The sequence below is a fragment of the Macrobrachium rosenbergii genome, chromosome 7 (assembly GCF_040412425.1).
Source record: "Macrobrachium rosenbergii isolate ZJJX-2024 chromosome 7, ASM4041242v1, whole genome shotgun sequence".
Taxonomy (NCBI): Eukaryota; Metazoa; Arthropoda; class Malacostraca; order Decapoda; family Palaemonidae; genus Macrobrachium; species Macrobrachium rosenbergii.
In genome coordinates this window covers 10,957,501-10,963,047 of record NC_089747.1, presented here as the reverse complement: position 1 = coordinate 10,963,047, position 5,547 = coordinate 10,957,501, and the positions used below count along the sequence as shown (strand labels likewise).

Here is a 5,547-nt window from a genome sequence, read left to right as displayed (position 1 = left end):
TCTCACTGAGGATGTTAAACTTAATCCCTGCAGGAATTTTTAATCGTTTTCCATATAAAAGGTAAATATACCAAAAACACTTATCTTATGGATATATATATGCGCGCGTGCGTTAGTGCATGCGTTTCATTGCAGGAGGTGCGTGACCGAGAGAGAGAGAGAGAGAGAGAGAGAGAGAGAGAGAGAGAGAGAGAGGGCGGGCGTGTAGGTGTGTACGTGCGTGCGTGCGTGAGTGACCCATTGGGCCAGGTCTGAATATCGTGAGCCAGGGTTTAGGGAGGCAGTGTGTCGGTAGCAGGTAAACCGAGAGGGCTTCTTCCTCCCGCCCTCTCTCTCTCCGTCTCTCTCACTGCCTCTCACTCACTCGTCGGCCGTGAACGCGAGGGGGACCGCAGAGAGAGACCATTCTCAATCGTGACCGATATTTCCCCTTTCCCCTCCTCGACGCCACGAAGAGGGGAAAGCGTGTCCAAGGGCGATCCCCTCGGAAGGACGTCCGCCTTCGCCGTCGTGTGTGATGAAATGTGGCACATGATGTTGATGATGTGGTAGTGGTGAGGAGGCTCTCTGTCTCTCTCTGTCTCTCTCTCTCTCTCTCTCCTTCCCTCTCCCTCCCTCTCTCTTTCTCCCATGCCATGAACCACGGCTAATCATGTCGGAATTACATAACAGCTGAAATGAGCCAATAGCGGTGTCTGGATCTTCTTGTGCTTTAGTTGCATTGATTGTGATGTTAGCTAGAATTCTGCAGTATCATTGCTTGATTTGTCCAGTTAGGTGCACTGATCGAAGTAATCCCAAATTTAAAGTATTTAATTATTTTTTTTTTCTAAATTCTAGGTTGGTCGACGAGACAAAATTTGAGGTAAGAGAAAGAAAGAAAAGGACAATCTAAACAAAATTAAGCAACTTTTTTTGGACTCTTTTTGGACAGTTTTTAAAATCATTTTTGTCCTTTGTTAAAATGGAAAGTGCCACGGAGGAATTCTGTTCCCTTTTTTTGGCTGCAATTTGTCTCGATTCATGAAGAAACAACGCAGGAAAAGATGTTATGAAGACGTAGAGCTTTTATTTACTTAGGAAAGAAAATGTCAATTTGAGTGTGGCCACGACAAAGAAGTGTGAAGAAACAATGAGATAAACTTAGAAAGTTAATGGAAATAAGTTGCAGAAAAAGAGAAAGGAAAGATTAAAAAAGAAAGTGCTACTTACATAGTATAAACAGAGAATAGAAAAGAAGGGATAATAACAAATCTGAAAGACTTTTATTCTTGCAACGAAGAAGTGAACATACAGAAAAATAAAGGATAAAAAAGGTAAACAATTTTACTTCACGACCCCATGTGAGAGTAGAGAGACGACGAATTCTCAGAGGAAGCACACACGCACACAGACACACAAACACGCTCTCACTCTTTTCTGTGGGCCGTTGGTGCTAACAGCAGAAGCAGCGGCGGCGGCGGCGGCGTTAAGCCTGGGAGAGTGGGGTGTCTTGGCTGAGGCATGAGAGAGAACTAAAGCAAGGTAAGTCAGTCACTAAGTCTTTATTCGCATTAACCTCAGACTGGTTATAAAATGAAGGTCGTACGAGGTTATGGCTTATTAGGTCCACTGTCCATTCTATATTCTATTTTCTATTTTTCTTTCCCATGTTTCCCCAACTTCAGAGATGGTTGCTCTCCGTCACGGAGTTAAAAGCGGGGGAGGCGTGTTGGGGAAGAATTGGGTTTACGAGGTCTGGTGGAGGGGGAGGAGGAGGAGGAATGGTGGGAGAGGGGATGAGGATAATGATGATTACGCCTTCCACGTGGTGGAGGCGGTGGTCGCAGTACGGACACCAACCACTACGATAGTCCTCGCATGGTTGGCGGCAGTAGCCTCAGTATCGGGGAATTATCATTTATAAACAAAACGAAGAAGAAAACGGGGAACTCGACCATGGTTTAAGTCAAGATGATTGCCGTTGTGTTTTCGCTGGCGATTGTTATATGCTGACATTAATAACAAGATGTCCGTGCCTTTTTATATTGTAAATTAAACGTGATACGTTACGAGCACGTTGTGGTCTCAGTTTTACTTGAAAGGTTGATTGTTGTCATGCTATGGGTCGAGTCTTTCATTATTAACTTTATCTTATTTTCCATTCGAAAAGGAATGGATGGTATATTACCAAAACACTGCTACAGCTTACTTTTCTTGTATAAAAATGCAGTAAACTTCAGTTGATTAAATGTTCAGTGAGGCATGTGTTTGATCTTGCTCTACTTTACAGTTAATCTTATGAAATAATGTGAATAATCACGAAGTTTTCAGTTACGAGCATTCCAGTATGACAGTAAAATGATTCAATGTATGTAGCATGACCATTTTAAGGTTCAAATCTAAATAATTCAATTTAATACATAGGAAAATCATAAGAACAGATAAATCGTTATATAACGTATGGTCCATTTGATGGTTTAAATTTACTTAATTTTATTTAGAATATAAAAAATCATAAGGACAAATAAAAAGAGCCATCTGTTACAAAAAATGAGATAGCTCCATAGATAGAACTTTTATGCAGATCGACGATGCATTAACCAAGGTAATCATGATTAAAATTTACTAGTGATTACGTAACAGTTGCATATATGTATATAAACATATATATCTATATATACACATTTATATAATTCTCTCTAAATACGTTTATTCATGTAACTACGAAGAGAAGGAAATTCTCAAGTTGTCAGCTGCGTCAGTATCAAGGATACAAGTTTAATCTGTTTAAAATTTTCCATCTTATAAGATACATATATGTGTGGAAAATTGTTGAGCATCATTTAAATATTATTTAAATCAGAAATTACGTATTTCTAATACTACTGATAATTTCGTTCTTTCTTTGAAATAACACTAAGTATGGATCATAAGATAAATAGATAAGTGCTATAAGTGGTCTTGTAAACTGCATGCGCAATGCTTTGTAATTTTCCACAAATTAGCACGAAAGAATGGGAAAGAACGCAGAAACACTTCAAGAAACTCCAGTGAGCTCAAGTATCTTTATCTTGACAAAATGTTACTTTAGAACACCATAAACAATCAATAATGCAGTGCATAATTTACAGTGAAGTAAGTCATTCATTTTTGGGGATATATATATATATATATATATATATATATATATATATATATATATATATATATATATATATATATATACACACACTTACATATATCACCTTTCCTTTTAACCGTCGGCAACAGCAAAGTGGCGAAAACGCTTAATACATGTCAGTATTAACATTTCTTTTCGAGAAGAGTTGTCATTTTATACTCCTCATTTTGGTCCTAAGAAGAAGAAGAAAAAGAAAAAGAGGAGGAGGAGGAAGAAGAAGAGATAACATCCTCCCATAATAAAATGCCAGAGAGCATATAGACGAATTCCGAGGGTACGAAGGGATTTTCCTGTAATTCAGGTTAAAAATATGAATTATTTTAATGATGTCGTGAGCGTCTAAATCATTGGCTTCCACGGGATGGAGTTCTTCGCCATTTTTTCGAAATGAATTATTCGAGTTATTATTTGCATTCATTTAATTGCAGGGGATTTTTTTTATTAGCATTTCACTGCGTGCCTTCAGTTTTTTTTCGTTTGTTTCATAAATTTATCTCAGAAGTCTTAGCTTTCCATGTAAGATTTTTTTTTTATCAGTACGTCTGTAACCCCATCTCTCCTTCTTTTCGTTGTTAGTCAGTCTCTCTCATTCGTTTTCTTGCTTTTTCATATCTTTTTTATTTAGTCAGTCTATCTCAGTTATTTTCTTGTTTTTATATCTTTTTTATTATCTAATCTTGTTAATTGCAGGATCTCTCTCTCTCTCTCTTTCTCTCTCTCTCTCTCTCTCTGACGGCGTCGGTGACCCTGGTGGTTGTGACGCCAGATAACCCACAATTAATCAATCAATCTCTCTCTCTCTCTCTCTCTCTCTCTCTCTCTCTCTCTCTCTCTCTCTCTCTCTCTCTCTCTCTCTCTCTTCATCTAGTTCTTTATTTTCCTTTATATATATCATTTATCTAGTCATCTTGTTAGCATTATAAGTCCCTGTCTTTATCTCTGTCATATACATATATATATATATATATATATATATATATATATATATATATATATATATATATATATGTATGTGTATATATATATATATATATATATATATATAATATATATATATATATATATATATATATATATATATATATATATATATATATATATATATATATGTTTTTACCAGCTTTCACAGGTAAGTCTTTTCACTCGCTCTTGCTTCTCCACCACTCCCCCCTGCCCCCCCCCCCACCCGCTGCGGCCCACAACACTGTCTGGTCAACATTCGTAGCAAAAGGAAGTCTCCACGTTAGTTTTCTGACCTTCTACGAGAACTACCGAGCTTTCGGACCTCATTTTTATCATATGTAAAGGAATTTTAGGAATAAGTGTTAAATAAAATGTGTATATAACTCCGTCCTCTCTTGAGATTCGAACCCGGGTTCTCTTGTGAGTGAAGCGAGCTGAGGTTTAGTTAGAATTGAGATCCTCATTTGCTATCAGTAAAAAAAGTTGGTCTCTTTATCATCATTATCTTATTATCATTATTATTATTATTACTTATGTGGAGTTTTAATCCCTGTTTGAACTATGTCTCTTAAATTACCTGGCTGTCACAAATAATTATGTCGTATAGAAAATTTGCTTTATATATAATACTTACTGAGCTCCTTGATTGGTTATTGTACAGAAGGAAGTATATCGATTTTATTTTAGGGCACTTCTCAGAAGTGGAACATTTTCTCGTGGTTATATAATCCAATTTAACAACCAAAAAAAACGTAATTTTCGGAGGAATAACCAAAACGAACACTGTGGTGCCATCAAGAATGTTTTATCCATGAAAAAATAGATTTAGCTGTTTCCCTGTGGAACACTGAATTCATATGTACATGTATATATTATATATATGTATGTGTACTTGTGTGTGTATATATATATATATATATATATATATATATATATATATATATATATATATATAAAAAATATATATATATATATATATATATATATATATATATATATATATATATATATATATATATATATATATATATATATATATATATATATATATATATATATATATATTATATGTGTATTTGTTGTTTATTACATTTTCCATTGTTTTGATTCGTAAATCATTTTGCTTCTCAATTTTTCTTTTTGTAGAGCTTTCCATTTTGTGGAGACGTGTTAGACAAAATAAAAGCTTATCGCTGTGTTCTAATCATAATGCTTGTTTTTATAACAATAATAGCAATGATAATAATAAATAGAAATGAGATTGAGGTATGCTTGCAGAGATAAGCAAGCGATAAAAAAAACGAAAAATCCAGATATTCACACCGCATCAATTATATTGAATAGATTCAGTGACTAGAAATATATGGATTGCAATTTCTTTTTCACGCCTGGATAACTCATAATCACTGCCATTTCGTAAA

At 35.2% G+C, this 5,547-nt stretch overlaps 1 protein-coding gene across 2 annotated transcripts in view; it reads left to right on the top strand.

The window, feature by feature from the left end:
- Positions 1–204: 204 nt before the first annotated feature.
- The window catches only part of LOC136840123 (uncharacterized), a 697,102-nt gene continuing 691,759 nt past the window's right edge, over positions 205–5,547 (top strand). For both annotated transcript variants that reach the window (XM_067106519.1, XM_067106520.1), the window contains exon 1: positions 205–1,524. The gene's annotated coding sequence lies outside the window, so the exon portion shown is untranslated. The remainder of the gene's footprint in view (positions 1,525–5,547) is intronic.